General features: G+C 37.9%; 1 long non-coding RNA gene across 2 annotated transcripts in view; it reads right to left on the minus strand.

The window, feature by feature from the left end:
• Nucleotides 1–19,905, minus strand: part of LOC130457215 (uncharacterized) — an 82,578-nt gene that overhangs the window by 16,281 nt on the left and 46,392 nt on the right. Inside the window, exons 1-2 of one of the 2 annotated variants that reach the window (XR_008916352.1) lie at nucleotides 19,181–19,349; nucleotides 18,485–18,558 (exon numbers count right to left, since the gene is read on the minus strand). This is a non-coding gene — a long non-coding RNA (uncharacterized LOC130457215). Of the gene's footprint in view, nucleotides 1–18,484; nucleotides 18,559–19,180; nucleotides 19,350–19,905 lie in introns of those variants that run through there. The other variant, XR_008916351.1, reaches the window with a different exon arrangement.

Here is a 19,905-nt window from a genome sequence, read left to right on the forward strand (position 1 = left end):
TGAAGTCATCAAACACCACAAATCAGGTCTTGTTAACTATCTAGGCATAAGAAATTAAAGAAAATATTAATAATGCAGATTAAATTTAATAGAGTGTTATACATTCTTTTTTTTGGAGAGTCAGCTATTACAACATTTACTAAAACACCTTTGACTATTACCACCAGAAACAAATGTATTTTCCCACAATATTTGACAGAAAACATAAAAACATTTTAGGGCTAGTGTACAATATGTGAGGCAGTGTTGGCCTCAATAAGATTCATAGAAAGAACTATCAAAGGATATCCCTCAGGTCAGACATCCATGACATACTGCCATGGCAATACCAACTTGAGAAATCTATTGACGTTCTGTAGAAAGGAAATATCGATTGTTTCTAAGATCAAGTGTAGTAAGGGAATGTCAGCTTACATCTAGCTGGTTTGTGCAATAGAAAACTTGGAATATTGGAACATCCAATAGCAGGTAACATAGAAAGAATGGCCAAACAAAGAACTCCGCCAAAAGAATAAACATATGTTCCTTCATTTTGTTGAATTTTATTCCAATCATTTAGACTCAGTAACTTTAAAATTCCTAACCTTATGCAAAGGAAAGATAGAGAGTGAAGGCTTTGAGCTTGAATTTGCAGGTCAAGTTGAATCAATAGACAAAAACACAGTTCTTACAAACACCTTGGTATTCTCTGAGCAAAACATATTGAGGATAATAAAGCAATCAAAAAGAATGCTCTGGTTAAATATGGTAACAAACTAACTGGAATCCTGAAATCAAAACTAATGAGAAGACTAATTGAAACAATTAATATACACACAATACAAGTTTGGGGAATTAAATTTTTGGATCCATAAAACAGACTGTAGTTGATTGAGAAAATATCCTAACCAAAAATAAATAAATATATAAAGCATATTCTCTACCCCTAAGATGAGTATAGAGAAATCAACAGTTCTTCAACAAAGAGAGAGAATAGACATTTTTAGAGTACATGATAAACAGGTCAAAAATTACAGAAATAATTTAGTACATATTTATCTTTTGTGACCATAAAACTCACTAAAAGCTTGAAGCCTAGGGTCATATTCCTATATAACATCCCAAATACTTTTCATAACATATTCAAAACTAAACTCTAATGGTATCAATGACCAGTAAAAATGGCAACATGGCATTTTATTGTAGATGATAGTAAGAGAATTCACTAAATGGATTATTTTAGGATTCAGATTTCTATAGAACAGATCACAAAGTTTATCATTGTTCCCATCAAAGTTCATTGCGCAAGTGATTTCTGGCTAGACTTAAACCGAGTTGAGGGTAACATGAAAGTCTTTTGGAACGTTGAAAAGAGAAATGGGCTTCAAGAAGGGAGAAGCTCTTTCTTCAAGACTGTATGGAAGAGATTACAAAAATACAAAGCAAGATTATACTTAATATGTGTTTATTGACTGCTTATTGGTTGACTGAAAAATAGATTTGGAATAAGCAAATGTCACTTCACTGAGCAATAGGAAAAGCTGGTTATGGGTACATGCAATTGTATATATTGTATGTAACTTAAAAAAGAAGTTTTACTTCCAGATGAAGTTTATGAAAAGGCTAAAATCCATGGGTGACATCCACATGAACTTAGCTAACAATATGTTGACAGAGACATGCTAAATGAAGGGCTAAGTCACATATATTTGCTTGTGGAAACATAAGAGTTTAAGACAGCATTTCAAGATCAGGTCCTTGGCACCAGAAACAACAGAAGAACTATCCTTAAAAAGTCCAGACTTAGTGGTCAATATAGATTATTCATGGAAACAATAAGAACTCTGCAATATATCACCACATTTTAAAATGAATAATGCCTACCAAATATTTAGCAAGACAATATTATAATGTTGGCTAGAATATATTTAGAATTATACAGCAGAAGTTCATCATTTTTCAGATAATGATAGACAAATCCCCAACTACAAATACAGGTCTTAAAATCTCCTGGAGAACTCAACCAATAAGTAGTGTTTATCACAGGCTGATCATTATCACAGACTGGATTGTTACAGCCTGAAATCACCCAGACATAATACTGATGCATAAAACTTAAGAGCAATAGATATTGCCATTGCAAATACTTAAAATCTCCAAGTGCTGGAGAATGAAAAGTTATTAAAATATTGTTGTTGATCAAACCAATGACATCATGGGATGGTTTTGACTTATGAATGAGTTGGATTTAAGTGAGACAGAATTATCCAGAGTCTTCAGCCCCACTCTCTCTTCCAGAGTTACCAAAGTCCAGGCAAAAGGCAAGTCAAGACATCTTGCAATGACCTTGGCATCTTTGATATCTAACCAAGTTCCAAGCTCTCTATAGCATCTGCTTCAGCCATTTTCATGGCCATTGAAACAAGTTGTTCTCATCTGACCATTTTTCTGGAGGAAGTCTTCACATGCTTGGGGTAGACATCTCTGGAGGCCAGTCAGTTATACACTTGCCAGAAGAGGTTGAAATAGAGAGAAGAACATAAAATATATAACATTTCTGTTATACTGTCTGCTGTGGAGATTACTTCAAAACTATATTTCTGCTGCAGTCCCATTCTGGAACTCCCTTAAGTGCCTAGGTCCTCCTCATCCTGATACATCCAACCATCTCTTGGTCTTCTCATCCTGGACTATCCCTCTGCCAGACCCTTCCCCTTCTCACATTGATGAGATTCTCCTGGGCCACCATTTTGTGAAGGGTCCCAAGATGACCAGCTTTTTTCCCCCTCCTGTCTCTACTCCTGATTTTGCAGACTTCAAAACCATTTCCCTAAAGCTAAGTATTTTCACCTCCTCCTTCTCCATACCCCACTTCTCAACTCCATTTTATTTGTTGTCTTCACCCATTAGAATATAAGCGCCCTTGAGGGCAGAGATTGTCTTCCTTTTTGCTTGTTTTTCTATCCCCAGCACTTAGCCCAGTGCTAGTCATATAGTAAGCACTTATAAATACTGTTTACTTCTTCTCTTCCTTGTAACTGAGGGTACTTTGAGTAAGCCTACAGAGGAGGAACTTACATCCCAATAGTTTTATTCAACTATAAAACGCAGTTATTTCATCAGACTGCAAGAGTCCATGAAACTTTAAATATAAAAAGAATAGCAACATATTGACTTGTCTCAGGATAACTCCATTAGAAAGAAAATGAGAACAGATAACAGTAATAACTTAAATTTATGGAGCAAATGGTTAAAATCGTTGAAGTTTGCAAAGGTTTTACATATCTTGTAATTTCAACAACTCTGTGACTTAGGTAACATCATTATTATTCTCTGCACTTTACAGAAGAGGGGAAACTGAGGCTCAGTAGAAGTGTGACTTTCTCGTGTTTACCCAGCTAGTAAATGCTAGAGGTGGTATGCAAATCCAGGTTTCCCTGACTCCAAAATAAATGTTATATCCACTATACCACATTACCTAAATCTGGTTATTTCTAGAATAGTGTTTAGACTTGTTGTCACCGATCCCTTTCTGAGCACTGACTTTTATAATGTTGTTTATGAATACAGACAACTTTGCCATCATATATTTATATGGAGGAGGGAGTTTGTGGGCACATTCTTTAGTCTCTGAAAAACCCTGGAGAACACAGTGTGAGGCTGGGAGCTTGTGGGCCTGGGCTGGTTTCCTGGGCCCTGCCTGGACTTATCATTTGCCTCACAGAAGCCCAAGTGCCACTCAGACTCATTCCTTGACCCACATGTGCAATGCCCTTTCTTGACATGCTCGGCTGACAAAACAGGGAGGTGGACGCGTGCATGCCCCGTCAGCCACCACCACCTCCATTTGTCTGGCCCCAACACCCCATCTCTTCACCGCTGTGGTAAGGCTGGATGTAGCCACTCTTACCACAAGCCACAGGTCTTCACAAATTGCACAGTGGTGAGTAGCAAGCACATTTATAATTGATGAAATCAGGAAGAGAAAGTGCATCTTTGAGTTTGGTAAACAAAAACTTGGACCTCTCCAGGAGAGAAGACAGCTTAGGACAGGAAGCTGGGGGAAGGAAGAACTCCACGTTTTCTGAGATACTGCACAAGATGTCCCCACCCCTGAAAAGTGTTTAAAGAGCTAATAATGTCTTATTGAATCATCGCCCGTGACACAAAAGAGCGGGTCCTGCCTTCGGGAAATGAGTTAGAATTTTGTGGTCATGCCGAGATCACAGGCCATGATGGATTACTATATGGGATAAAAAGTCTGAGAGAACCAAGGTTGAAGCTAGGAATGAAAGGTGAGGACCAGGCCAGATCCAGGGAGTGAATGCCTAGAAACTATCAGCTCAGTAATCTGGGGTTAGAAGCCATCAGAAACCAGGAACACTCCGACACTGGAGGTCAGGATGAGGCAGCCAAGCCAAGAAAGGAGAAAGAACATTAAATCTAAGACCCCAGTGACAAAGATGCTTGGACAGACACCAATTCAATCTGAAGTCATTCAAGAATTGTTTTGTATACTTCCTATTGGGATAAGAGCCAGTCTGATTGTCTAATAGAAGTTAATTTTTCTTACTGTGATGAAAGAAATATTTTCCAGAACCTTCTCCCTGACCCGCACACATTTATACTACATGTATATCTGCATAATGAAGATGAAACACATCCTTTACCTCTCTGATAAAATCCAGGAGACATTTTCAGCATATCTAAAATAGGAACTTATTTTACTAGACTTTATAAATATATGGAGATTTATTGTTGTTATTTTCATAGGAAATATTAATTAGGAGGAAAAGATTAATTTTTTTAAATATTTATTACAAAGATGGCAGAAAAGTACAGGCCTACTTGATTACTACCAAATCACCCTTCCAACAATTAAGATATATTATAAAATATATTTTATTTTTATATATTTGATATAAATGTATATTTATATCAAATATGTAAATATATTTTATATCAAATGTATTATATAAAATATATTTATATCAAATGTATAAAAATAAAATAATATAATCTTAATATAATAAATAATAAAATAAGATATAATACCTAAAAACAAATTCTGGAGCAGCAGAACCTTAAAAAAGATGGAGTGAAATAATTTTTCAGTCCAAAACAACTCAGAAGCCTGGCAAGAAAGATCTATTAGACCAGGGTGGTAGTGGAGCACAAAGTAGGGCATCCAGGCAAGCCTCATCATGGCTACAGGCCTTGGGCACAGTTGAATCATCAGCAAAGGCTTCAGAGCTCCTAGCCACAGATGATAAGGAGGATTAGACAACTGCTTTACAAGGGTTCCTTTGCTTACTCCAAGTGAAAGATTCTTGTTGTATTGTCCATACACAGATCCAGGTCAGAGTCCTGGGTCATGATCTGAGAGGGTAAGGAGGAGCACTAACACACCAATGCTTACAGCCTAAGGGGATCCTGAGAGAAGGGGACCCAGTCACTGTTCCAAGGTGGAAAAGAGTGCTTGTGGTTGCTTATAGACCAGATCAAAGGCCAGGTTAGCATTAAATGCATCTCTCCTTATATGACACCATCTTGGAAAACTGAAAGCTTATATATCCCAGAGCTGACTATCTCTGAAGGCAGCTACATAAAGAATCTGAAGCTTGGAACAGAGTTCCTTTAATATATGAACAGAACCCAATTTTTAATAGTTTTTTTAAGCTAAAAAAAAAAGGAAAAGGCTGGAAAATGAGCAAACAATAGAAAAAGAAACTTAGCATTGAAGATGATTTTGGAGTCAGGAAAGACCAAAACACAAACTCAGAAAGCAACAAAGTCAATACTGCTGCATCAAAAACCTCCAAGAAAAATATGAATTGGTTTCGAGCCCAAAAAGAATTCATGGAGATGCTCAAAAAGGATTTTAAAAAATCAAATAAGAAAGGTAGAAGAAAAATTGGGGAAAGAAATGAGAACAATACAGAAAAATTATGAAACAAGAGTCACAAGCTTGCTAAAGGAGTCACAAAAATAATGAAGAAAGTATTTTTAAAAACAGAATTGGCCAATTTATTTAAAAAAAAATAAAAAGCACACAAGCCCACTGAAGAGAAGAACTCCTTAAAAAGTAGAATTGGACAATTAAAAAAGTAAACATGAAAGCTCACTGAATAAAAAATTAGATTTGGAAGGGGGCAACTGGGTAGCTCAGTGGATTAAGAGCCAAGCCTAGAGATGGGAGATTCTAGGTTCAAATCTGACCTCAGACACTTCCTAGCTGTGTGACCTTGGGCAAGTCACTTAACCCCCATTGCCCAGTCCTTATTACTCTTCTGCCTTGGAACCAATACACAGTATTCATTCTAAGATGAAAGGTAAAGTTTTAAAAAAATTGGAATTAGACAAGTGGAAGCTAATGACTCCCAGAGACATTAAGAAACAAAGTCAAAAGAATGAAAAAATAGAAGAAAATGTGAAATATATTACTGGGAAAACAACTGACCTAGAAAAAAAACTTGGAGATAATCTAAAAGTTATTAGACTAACTGAAGGCCATGATAAAAAAAAGAGTTAGATATCATCTTTCAAGAAATTATCAAGGAAAAGTGCCCTGTATTCTAGAACCAGAGGGTAAAATAGAAATTGAAAGAATCCACCTTCTGAAAGTGATAAAAAAAAAACTAGAGAAATATTAAAGCCAAATTCAGAATTATCAGATCAGAAAATATTGCAAGCAGCCAAAAAAAAAGAAACAATATAAATATCATGAAGCCACAATCAGAATAACATAAGATTTAGCATATTCTACATTAAAGGATCAGAAGACCTGGAATATGATATTCAAGAGGAAAAGGAGCTAGGACTTCAACCAAGCAACATTTACTGAGCAAAACTGAACATAATCTTTGGGGAGGGGGGGATGGATATTCAATAAAATAGAAGAATTTCAAACATTTGTGATGAAAAGACCAGAGCTCAATGGAAAATTTGATTCTCACATACAAAATTCAAGAGAAGCATAAAGAGGTAAACAGGAAAATGAAATCAAAAAATATTCAATAAGGTTAAACTATTTACACACTCACATGGGAAGCTGATTTTTTTTAACTCCTAAGAACTTTATCCATTTTAGGGCAGTTAGAAGTAGTAAACATAGACAGAGGGCAAGGGGTGTGAGTTGAATATGGTGGGATTATATCTAAAAAAATAAAATTAAGTGGTGAGAAAGAGGAATGCATTTGGGAGAAGGAGGAAAGGAGAAATAGAATAAGGTAAATTATATAACATAAAAGAGGCATGAAAGAGCTTTTATAATAGAGGGGAAGATGGGGGAGGTGGAGAATGGAGAACTTGAAATTTACTCTTATAGAAATTGGTTCAAAGAGAGAACATACACAAGCAGTTGGCCATGAAATCTGTCTTGCCCTTTAGGAAAGTGAAGGAGAAGGGGATAAGAGAAGGAGAAAGGACTGATAGAAAAGAGGGCAAATTGGAGGATGTGATGGTTGGAAGCTAAATAGTTTTTAGGTTGGACAGAATGAAAGGAAAAAGAAAAGAATAAACAGGGGAAGAAATAGGATGAAGAGTAATGTGTAAATATTTTAATAGTGAAAAACAATTTTTACAACAATTCTCTCTCCTAAAAGCTTCATTTCCCAAATACATCGAGAAATGAGTTGAATGTATATGACAAGTAATTCTCCATTTGATAAATGATCAAAGCATATGAACAGGTAATTCTCAAAGTAATTAAAACTCTCAATAGTCATGTGAAAACATGTTCTAAATCACTATTAACTAGAGAAATGCAAACTAAAACAACTCTGTGGTACCATCCCGCACCTATCAGATTGACTATTCTGACAGAAAAGGAAAATGACAGAATTTGGAGAGAATATGGGAAAATTGAGGCACTAATGCACTATTGGGGGAGTTGTGAATTGATTCAGCTGCTCTAGAGAGTAATTTAGACCTATGCCCAAAGGTTTATAAAATAGTACATAATCCTTGACCCAGAAAGGGTCTGTATCCCAAAAAGATAAAAACAAAAATGGAAAGGACTCATACGTACACAAATATTTTACGTAGCTCTTTTTGTGGGTGTGAAGAATTGGAAAGTGAGGGGATACTCATCAATTGGGGGATGGCTGAATAAGTTATGGTATACAATTGTAATGGAATACTATTGTGCTGTAAAAATTGATAAGCAGGAGCTCACAAACTCAAGTACAGTGAAATAAGTAGAACCAGAAGAACACTATACACAGTGACAGTAATACTATAGAATGAACAACTGTGAATAACTTAGCTATTCTCAGCATTACAATGATCCAAAACAATCCCAAAGGATTCATGAAAAAAAATGTCATCTGCCTCCAGAGAAAGAACTAATGGAGTCTAAGTCCAGACCACAGCAAACTTTTTTCACTTTCTTTCTTAATTTTTAAATTCAAATTTCCTTCCACAAAAGGATTAGTATAGAAAAATATTTTACATAATTGCACATGTAAAATTTATATCAGATTCTACCCATCTCAGTAGAGGGTCAGGAGGGAAGAAAAGGAGGGAAAGAATTTGAGATTCAAAATTCTTTTTAAAATGTCAGAAACTTTTTACATGTGATTGGGTAAAAATTTTAATTCGATTTAAAAATATTTGTTGCTTAAAAAATTAAAATAATAAAATAAAAAGAAACCCAAGGGAGCAAAAGTTAAAGTACAGACTTCTTATCTCATTCCTTGCAGTGACTTTTCCAAATCTTCCCCTCTTTTCTTCCAACTTCAACTGGACACTCATTCTAACATTAGATAATTTAGCCTCCTACTTTAGGTAATACAACATGATTGCCACTTATTCTTTCCTCCATCCATAAAAACTTCTCTGCATCATTTATCACCCAAAGTCTGTTTCTTCCCTCATTCCTCACTAGGGCTAATCCCTTTAACTATCCATTGTACTACCTAGCTGCCCTGTGGAAGACTTGAATTTAAATCCAGCCTCAGACATTACAGTTGTATGATCCTAAATAAGTCACTTAACTTCTGTTTGCCTCAGTTTCCTTCTCTATAAAATAGGGATAATAATATTACCTGCTTCCCAAAGTTGTTGTGAGCATCAAATGAAATAATATTTGTAGAGCACTTGGGACAGATGGTACCTTGTACATAGTAGGCATTTACTAAATTCTTGGTTCTTTCCTTCTTTTCCTTTCTCTCGTGTAATTTTCAACTCTTCACTTCTCATAGCCAGTTATCAGCATGCCATAGTACAAAGAGGGGGAAGTTTGGTAGTACAGTGGAGAGAGTGTTGGCCCTAGGATTAGGAGGACCTAAATTCAAATCTAGCCTCAGACACTTACTGTGTGACCCCGGGCAAGTTGCTTTACCCTGTTTGCCTCCGTTTCCTCATCTGTAAAATGAGCTGGAGAAGGAAATGGCAACCACATTGGTATCTTTGCCAAGAAAACCACAAGTAGGATCATGAAGAGTTGGATATAACTGAAACAACTCAACAACCACAACAAACTTTCCTAAACATGATGCCTAGAATTGAACATAATGCTTCAGGTGAACAGAACATGGTGGGACAGTCTCCCTAGTCCTGGATATTCTGCCCTTCGATGTAGCTAGCCCCAAATCACATGTATTTTTTAAACCATGTCACACTATTTTCTCATATTGAGCTTGGAGTCCACTAAAAAACCGCAGAGCTTTTTTCAGAGAGAACAAAAATATACCCTATGTTTTCCCACCTCTACAACACTGTTCTCTATCCCTTAAGTGTTCTCCCTCACTTTATCTCATGACTGAATTTCTGCCCATCCTTTAAAGCCCAAATCAACCTTCCACCTTTTCCATGAAGCCTTCCCTGAAATTCCAAATTGATGATACCCTCCTCTCTCAGATTTTACAAAGCATGTTTCTAATGTACTTGCCATGTCAAGATTTCTATCATATATCTGTATGTGCCATCCATCCACACTATTGTTAGGATCACAGGGGAAGGAACAGTATCATATCGAGATTTTTAATATTTCCTAGTGCCTAATGCAATTCTCTACAGGCAGCAAGCACTTAATAAATGTTTGTTGAATGAATAAACTGGTGAATTGATTGATGAAGGCAGCTAGGTTGCATAGTGGATAGAACATCAGACATGGAATTAAAGACACCTAAGTTCAAGTTTGGTTTTCAGCACATATAGCAATGGAACTCTGGGAGAATCATTTACACCTCTATCAGCATCACTTTCCTCTTCTATTAAACAGAGATAAAAAATAATTCCTACTTCCTAAGATTATTGTGAGGACCAAATTAAAGGTGATAATACATGTAAAGGGCTTTGAATATTTTAAATTATTATATAAATATTAGCTAGCATCATTATTATTAATTTAAATGCTTTAAAAACTACAATATGCAGAGATGTTATATCTTATTTTAAAAAGGTCAGGGCAACTAGGTAGGTGGCTTGATGGATAGAGAGCTGGACCTGGAAACAGGAAGTCCTGGGGTTCAAATCTGACCTCAGATACTTCCTAGCTTTATTACCCTGGGCAAGTCACTTTCCCCCAACTGCTTAACCTTTATTTCTCTTCTGGCTTCAAACTGATACTTAGTAATGATTCTAAGGCATTAGGTCATGATTTTAAAAGGTGGGGAAAAAGTCCCCCAGTTGTGATGTGTTAAGTTCGTTCTTGCTTATGTGTCTCTTTGCACTTACTCTTTTTTCTGTCCCTTCTTCATAGGCCCTATGAATATAAAATCATTTCAATATCTAGGTATATTGCAGGCTCACTTTCTTCCCTTTCTACATTTGCCTAAGCATTGTTGTAACTGCATAGAAGGTCCCCAAAGAGCAGGAGTTTAGCTGATCAAAGACCAAGACATCCTACCAAAGGGTGAAAAGAACATTCTGTAGACAACATCCTGCCAGGATCCAGCTTAGAAGGTACATAATGTTCTTGTATTGCTTTGCTAGACCTAGTCTCCTTTTATCTTTTAAAAAGCCTGATTAGAGTTTGTGCCCATGTTGCCAGCTCATAAAAGTTTGTCTGCGTGCCCTTATGGCCTGTCCCCCCACACTCATCTTCCCCATTCTGTGATTACTTTTCTTCTTCCTGAGCTCAGTTGTAGGCACTATAACAAGATTTAGCCCTTGGCTTTGCTTTCTTCTCTAATTCTTCTTTTCAGAGACTTATCTACTCCCTCCCCCAGACAATTTCAGCATTATGAATCATTCCCAGACTAAGGTGTTTTTTCTTTAATTCTTACCTTCTGTCTTGGAATTCTAAGGCAGAACAGTGGTAAGGACTAGGCAACTGGGGTTGAGTGACTTGCCCAGGATCACACAGCTAGAAAGTGCCTGAGTCCAAATTTGAACCCAGGACCTCCTAATTCCAGACCTGACACTCTGTGTCTCACTGTGTGAGTGTGACTCACTGTGCCTTCCTAGCTGCCCCATCGAGTTGATTGAATCTTGACCTCTCTTCTGAGTTCTGATCTCATCTAGTGAACATAAAACATTTATTAAATCTCAACTACATGCTCTGTATAGTGTGAGACATTGTTGCCACTAAGACAAAAATAAAATAGTCCCTGATGTCAAGAAGACATTCTCCTAGATTCAGTGGATGAACAAATACAAACTATCCTGAATGCAAATACAAAATAATATCTGGAGCAGGGGGAGGAGAATATCAACAATAGTGGAGAAGAAGGAAAGTCAGCTTCCTATAGGTGGGTGGCCCCTGCTCTAGACCTTGAAGGAAGTTATATATTCTAAGTGACAGACTCTCTTCCTAATTGGATCTAATCCAGCTTGTCAAATTCCTTTATAAAACATGGCACCCATAAGTTGTGGGCACAATGCTCCAATTGTGGTGTAACCAAGAATATTTCTTATTCTCCTCTTCCTCTTCTCTCCTTCTCTTACCTCTTCTTCCTCCACTTCCTCCTTCTTCTCCTTCCCCTCCCATTCTTCTTCTTCCTCTCCCCTTCCTTCTCCTTTTTCTTCCTTCTCCTTTTCTTTCCTCCTCCTTTTCTCCTCTTTTGTCTTGTTCCATTATCATCATAGCTAGCATTTATATAGTACCTTGAGGTTTATAAAACCCTCTACATATTCCATCTCTTTTGATCCTCAGAAATCCTATTAATTAGGTAACATTATAATCCCCATTTTACAGATGGGGAAACTGAGGCTGACTAGAGTCACCTTGCAGATAGATATCTAAGACAGGATTTTAATTCAGATCTTCCTGGCCTTAAGACAGTACTATATCAACTGTGTCAACTAGTGAGACCATAGCTTCTCTTGCTCTGGGCAAGATATTCTTCTTTTTTTTTTAAGCACTTAATACATTTTTATTGGCTATTGACTGAGATTACAACAGTTTTAACATTTCATCAACTGGAGCAAGCGTGTCTTCTATCTTATCTATAATTCTTGCAAGTTGTAATATATAAGACTAAAGTGGGTAGATGTTGGTAGATACAGCCTACTTTTTCTACTTGATTGTTTCTACTTCTTTTCCTTTAATTATCTTACTATCTTTCTGGCTTTGACACTTATCATTCAATTGAGACGACTCTCTCCAAAGTTGTCAATGATTTAGCAATTGCCAAATCAAATACCCTTTAGTTAGTCCTCTTCTTCTTTGACTTCTGCAACTTTAACCAACACCCCCTTCTCCATAGTACTCTTTTCTCAAGGTTTTCATGACACTGCTCTAACTTTGTTCTCTGACCTCTCCTTAGGCTCTTTTGCTGTATCTTCAGCCAGGTCATCCCCATTAACCATAGAGCAGTCCCCCAGGACTCTCTGCCCAAAGCAGAACCCATTAGCTTTTCCCTAATATCCTCCCCACTTAATAATTTCCCTAGGACTTGAAGGATACCACCAGCCTTGCAATCCCAGGATCACAACCTAGATGACTTCCTCAACTCCTCACTCTCTTATCTCCATTCTCTTTGCCAAATCCTTTTGATTTTATCTTCATAACTTCTCTCATATATTTCCCCTCCTCTACTCTTCTTTTTTAATTTTAATTAGTTTATTTAGTCAATCTAGGACATTATTCCTTGGTTACAAGAATCACTTTATTTCCCTCCCTCCCCTCCACCCACCCTTCCTGTAGCCGACGGGCAATTCCACTGGGTATTACGTGTGTCCTTGATCAGAACCTATTTCCATGTTGTTGATGTTTGCGCTGGTGATCATTTAGAGTCTACATCCCCAAACAAATTTCCTTGACCCATGTATAAGATATTCTTCTTAATGAAGCCTAAAATCAAGGAGGAAGCATGTTCTAGGCATGAGTGCAGTCAGATCAAAGGCATGGAATGTCATATATGGGGAATTACAAATAGGCCACTTTGATGGGAACCTTGTTCACAAGGACAGGGGATAGGAAATTGGCCTGCGAAGGAATTTAAATGCCAAGCAAAGGGCTTCCTATTTTCCCTCTTGGTTGATCTACTCTCACCCCAGGCTCAACATGGTGAAAACAAAAGTTGTTGCTTTCTCCAAAACCAGCTCCCACTGCTGACTTCTATATTTCTGTCAAATTAACCACTAAAAATTCAGCATTTATTAAACACCTTTTGTTTTCAAGGCATCGTGCTGAGTAACAGGAATATAAAAATAGATGCTATGTAGACCCTGTTCTCATTGAGCTTATTATCTAGTAGCTACTTAAGCCCCCAAAGGACTAGAGACTTAGAGCTGGAAGAAACCTTAAAGGCCGATGAATCAATCCTTTCCCCTCATTCTGTACATGAGGAACACTGAGAGGCAGAGGGGCTAAAGTAGCCTGCCCAAAATTGCACAGCTTGTATTGAAACGAGGTCTGTCTACTCAAAAAGCAGCTCTCGAACCACCTGGCCTCTAGCTCAGGTCCTTCTTTCTGCATTGCCGGTTATTGCAATAACCTGATAACTCAGTTCTGTGCCTCCTAGTTCCCCTTTCCTAATCCAACCTGCAGACCCCTACCAGAATCACTCTTCTCAAAATACTGCTTTCATCACATCCAATGTCATTTGGTGGCTCCCCATTGTCTAAAGAACAAATTCCAATTTTCTTAGCTTGGCATTCAACGCCCCACACAATCTGATCCCAACCTATTTTTCGAACCTTATCTCTCTTGCTACTTCCTCCTCTCCAGCCATTTTTCTCTGCTATCTCCCAATGCATCCTGTGCTTGCCCGTTTCCTGCCATTGTTCAAATGCAATTCACCTGGAATGCCTGCCCCTTCCTCTCTCAAATCTGGGGTCTCAAAGGAGAATATATAAATGCATGTATAAATACATATATGCATAACTATGAAGTGTTTGATAAAGCTAAGCTACAATGATGAAATTGAAATATTTCCAAAGCATTTTAGGTCCTCGTGACTTTTCTCAGTCTCCATGGGACTCCTCTTTCCTCCCTCTCCCTCTCAGTCTCTCTTTGTCTATTTCCATGTTGTTGATGTTTGCGCTGGGATGATCATTTAGAGTCTACATCCCCAAACAAATTTCCTTGACCCATGTATAAGATATTCTTCTTAATGAAGCCTAAAATAAGGAGGAAGCATGTTCTAGGCATGAGTGCATTGTTTCTGTCTAGCTCTGTCTCAGTCTCTTTCTGACTCTCTCTCCCTCTCTCTCTTTCTCTATGTCTCTCTCCCTCCCTCTTCTTCTTCCTTTCCTTCTCCTTTCCCTTTCCTTCTCCCTCTTCCCTTCCCCATCTCTCTTTTTCCATCTCTTCTCAGGCATCCTACAGTACATATTGTTTGAACCCTTCATTTGACGTTTTATTTTGTTCAGTATCCTGCCTGCTGAGCTTGTCTTAAACATTAGGTAAATAAACTTCCTGGTCACCTTTGCATCATGAACTCAGAGACCTCACTTCTCTACAAAAATCCACCTGCTCACTCATGGCTGAAAGTCCTTTGGAGCAAAATTGAGGGAAACGTAGAGGGAGTATTACCAGTACTCATGGGAGAGGTAAGCCAGAGACTTAAATCCATTCATTCATATCACACCCACTTATCAAGCACCCACAATTTTCAGAGCATTGGTTTAGGTGCACTCAAAGCAATCTAAAAGTAATTGAGACACTTCTCACTCTCATGGGACTTCATATTAACATATAAATGACTCTTTCCTAAGAGCAAAATTTAATGTGGAAGGAATGGAAGAGAGTAAGCTGAGCTCCTCAAATAAGGTAAAGAAGAGAAAAAGACTCGAGGAGAGAAGATGGGGACCCAAACACAACATTTACTTCTGTCATTTATCTTTTTTTCCATTGAGGTCATCCTACTACTATATATTAAGAATTAACTTTTCACATTTGTGTATCTTGAATTCCCAACTAGACTGTTAGCTCCTGAAGGCATATATATATATACACACATATATATATAATATAAATCTCTTAAATATATAATATATTTTATAAATCTCATATATATATATCTTAAAATACTATGCCTTGGACACTTCCTAGAATGTGGTAGGCGCTCACAGTTGTGTAGTTGTTTTTCAGTTGTATCTGACTCTCTGTGACCCCATTTGGGGTTTTCTTGGCAAAGATATTGGAGCAGTTTGTCATTTCCTTCCCCAGCTCATTTGACAGATAAGGAAACCAAGGCAAACAGGGTGAAGTGATTTGCCCAGGGTCAGATAGCCAGAGACTGGATCTGAACTCAGGAAGATGTCTTCCTGACTCCAGGCTCTGTGTTCTATCCATTGAACAACTAGCTTTTATATATCTTTATTGAATGAATGAGTGAATGAATGAGTAACTAATGTCCTTCTCTGGCCTTTAGACTCTATCAGCCACCAGTTTTAGTATCAGGACTCCTCTCTACGCTTTAGAATTCTGGAGGACAATGCTGGTCTACCTCTTTGATCACTGTTGAGAGACTCTTTAGGCTTGTAGTTGGGAGAAGCTTTGCTATCCTCAACCCAGTTGTCTTTAGCATCTTCATCACAGAGTAGCATCAGCTGTCAGTTGGACCAACAGATGCCTCTTGCTGTCAGTGTCTGACCAAATTTTAAGTAAAGCTTCTCTAGGATGGCAACATCCCAATGAAGAGTATAAATAACTCCACTCCTTGGCCCCAGACAGCCAGTTGGCAAACACTGTAATTTGCTGAAAGTTTGGAATGTGTCTAAAAATGAAAAAAGCAAATGAAAAGACAGCCCCAGAGACGGTGAGACCAGCCTATCCATTTCAGAGACCGATTGAAATGGTCTTGTTCTTACTCTCCAAAGTTTTAAAGGGCCCCCAGGAGGACATTAGAGAGCAACCTGGGGAGAAAGAACCAGTTGGCTTAGAAAACAAACACGATCATTTTATTTGTCGATGGTCAGCCCTTGTATTGGCCTCACCTTTGACCTCCTTGTACAAAGGAAGAATGGAGCTGGCCACAGCTGGGAAAGGATTTGAGTAATAACCCTCCTTAACCCTTTCTTGGGGAGTATAGCTGTCTTAACTAGCCTGAAAAGGCTTACCAAGAGCATCTACCAACTCATAGAAAGTTTAAATCTAAGATAATAAGACAGTCGTCTTATTTGACTGATGAGGAAACTGAGACCAGGAGAGGACAGGTAATTTATTCAAGGTTCCTCTATATCATGTTACCCTTCTACAAGAATAGTCTTCTAATATGCTTATATTCCAGATATACGGTCATCAACCAATAAACATTTATTAAGCACCTACTATGAACCAAATGCAAAACATAAAAATATAAAAGCAAGACAGTTTCTGCCTTCAAGGAACTTATATTCTACCAGAATATAAATGAACTTTTGAATAACACCTTACTTTTGTGTTGATTTTTTAAACCCTTACTTTCTGTCTTAGAATTGATACCGAATATTGATTCCAAAGCAGAAGAACAGTAAGAGTTAAGTGACTCTACCCAGAGTTACATAGTTAGGAAGTGACTGAGGTCAGATTTGAACCTAGGAACTCCCATCTCCAGTCCTGGCTCTCCAAAACTACCTAGCTGCCCCCATATTGATTTTTTAAAATAAATTTTCCATTTGTTCCTTGCTATGCCCCTGTGAAGCAAGCTGGTTAGAATGGATTATCCCCAGAATATGCAATTAGGAACAGACAGAGATGGCACTAGAACTCAAGCTTCCTAAATATTTCTTTTTCTACTATACCATAATATCTTCCCCTTTAAATAAGAATATAGTTTCAAAGAATCATAGATTTAGAGCAAGACAGGACTTCAAGGGCCATCAAATCCAACCCCCCTGTTTTGCCAATGAGCTAACAGTAGCAGCTAGGTAGCTGGACCTGGAGTCAGGAAGACCTGAGTTCAACTCTGGCCTCAGACCTTTACTCTGGCCAATTCTGTCTGCCTCAGTTTTCCCATATGTAAACATGGGGATAATAAAAAGGACCTACAAGGGTTGTTGCAAAGATAAAATTAGATAGTATTCATAATGTGCTTTGAAAAACCTTAAAACACCATGTAAATGCTAATTATTATAATTAAGACTGAAAGAGGTTAAGCAAGGAAGCAAGGAAGCAAGGAAGGAGGGAGGGGAGGAAAGAAGGAAGGAAGAGAGGAAGGGAGGGAGGGGAGAAAGGAAAGGAAGAGACAAGGAGGAATGGAGCATGTAGTAAGCACTATGTGCCAGGCACTGCGCTAAAATATTATTTCATTTGATCCTCACAATAACCCTAGCAGATAGGTGCTATTATTATCTTATAGTTGAGCAATATTATCTTATTTTTCAGGAAACTGAGGCAAAGAAAGGTTAAGTGGTTTGCCTAGGGTCATACAACTAGTATATAACTAGTAGTAACTAAGGCAGGATTTGAACTCAGGTCTTCCTGACCCATTGCTCTATTCACTGCACCACCTGGCTGCCTGGAGGCAATCTTGATTATCAATATGTTCCTAAGATGTTATACTCATAAATGAACACAATACTCCAGTTGGGTTTGATTAGGCAGAATGCAGTGGGATTAATGCCTCCTTCATTCTGAATATATTTCAATGAGCATAACCTAAAATTATATTAAATTTTTGAGCTGTCATCTCACATTGTTGACCTCTTTTGAATCTTAAATTTTTAATGACAAGCATTTTTCATTGTAACCTTGATTTAGGCATACCTATCATATCTTCTATTTGTATTTTTTTTAACCCTTACCTTCTGATTTAAAATCAATACTGTGTATTGGTTTCATGGCAAAAGAACCATAAGGGTTAGGCAATGGTGGTTAAGTGACTTGCCCAAGGTCACATAGCTAGGAAGTGTCTGAGGCCAGATTTGAACCCAGGACCTCCCATCTTTGAGCCTAGTTCTCAAAGCACTGAACCACCTAGTTGCCGTCTCTCTGTACAAGGTTGTTGTTTTTTTTAACTCAAGGACATGACTTTATATTTGACCTTAAATGTCAACCTAATCGATTTTTAGACTCATCTAGAATGATATCTAGATAGGAGATTAGTCTAGAGTGATCTCTAGACAACTGGGGTTTTTTGGATGCATCATCCAGTGTGTTAGACAGCTCTCCTAGTTTTGTGTCACATACCACATTACAAGCATGCCGTCTCCACCTTCATCCAAGTCATCCAAGTCAAAATGACAGTAAGGGGCCAAAGATCCCTGGAATACACAAAGGATCATAGATTTAGAGCTGGAAATGTTCTCTGTTGGTGACTTCTTTCCAAGTTGACAAAGATTCCTTAATCACTCCTTCAGTTCAAGCAATTTCAAACCCAGATAACTGGAGTACCACCCTGTCCCCAACATATTTCCCTCCTGTCCATGAGGACATCTTGAGGATGGTGCCAAATGCTTTGCAGAGATGTATGTATCCTGAGTCTATGGCATCTTTCTGATCTACCAGTCTAGTTGCCCCATTAAAAAGGTAGGAAAGAAGAAAGAAATTATGTTAGTTTGAAATGATCTGTTTTTCAAGAATCTGTGCTGACTGTGACCTCTCATTCCTTTTCCTTTTTTTTAATCCCTTAACCTTTTGTCTTAGAATCCATGCTAAGAATCATTTCCAAGGCAGATGAGTGCTATGGGATAGGCAATTGGGGTTAAATGACTTGTCCAGGAACACACAACTAGGAAGTGTCTGAGGTCTGATTTGAACCCAGGACCTCATTGCTTTCTATCCACTGAGCCAACTCACTGCCTCCTGGTTCCTTTTCTAATGATTTTCCAACTACCCCTTTAATGATATGCTCTGACTTTTGCCAAGAATTGAAATTTTGCTCACCTACTTATTGTTTGAAGAAGTGACCTCCTCAGTTGTTTTATAAATCAAGGCTTTTGTCTGTCTCTAGTCAGCCAATAAGCACTTGTTAAGTGCCTACGTCCTATGCCACCTCTCATTGTCCCTATGATTTTTTAGAGTTCTCCTGTAGTGGCTCATTCTTTTAGCCCACCGGGATATCGTCTCTTAGACCTGGTGACTTGGGTTTCTTGAGGGCATTTAGGTTCAGATTATTAATAAATGTTAATAACATTAACATTTAGATGTTAAAATGCCACCTCTTCATTGAATCCCTGTTAATCATTCTTGTTCTAGTCTTTCCAGTCCAAAGAGCATTCTCCTTGGTAGCAAAATATTATTTCCTCAAACTTTTGCTGTTACCATTAAATTCCAATTGAATTGGCTGGGGCGGGGGGGGGGGGGAGGGGGGAGACGGGGACCAGAAGCCAAATAAAAATGGAATTGTTCTTCCTTCTGTTTGTGATTTCATGATCATTGTCTCTTCTTTCCCAACAACCCATCTGGCTATTCTTTCTTTGTTCCACCTCCTGTTGATTTTCTAGAGGACTGTGGATAAATACCAGTGAAACGAATAAGTCTGAGGATTGCTGGGACTTGAAGCTATGGAGTTAATTGTGAAATGAGGAATTTATACGCCTTCTCCCTTCTATATTTGTGATCTCATTATTGTAGAAAGTCTCCTTGCTGATGAAAATCAGCAATTTTTC

Source organism: Monodelphis domestica, chromosome 2, assembly GCF_027887165.1.
Source record: "Monodelphis domestica isolate mMonDom1 chromosome 2, mMonDom1.pri, whole genome shotgun sequence".
Lineage (NCBI taxonomy): Eukaryota > Metazoa > Chordata > Mammalia > Didelphimorphia > Didelphidae > Monodelphis > Monodelphis domestica.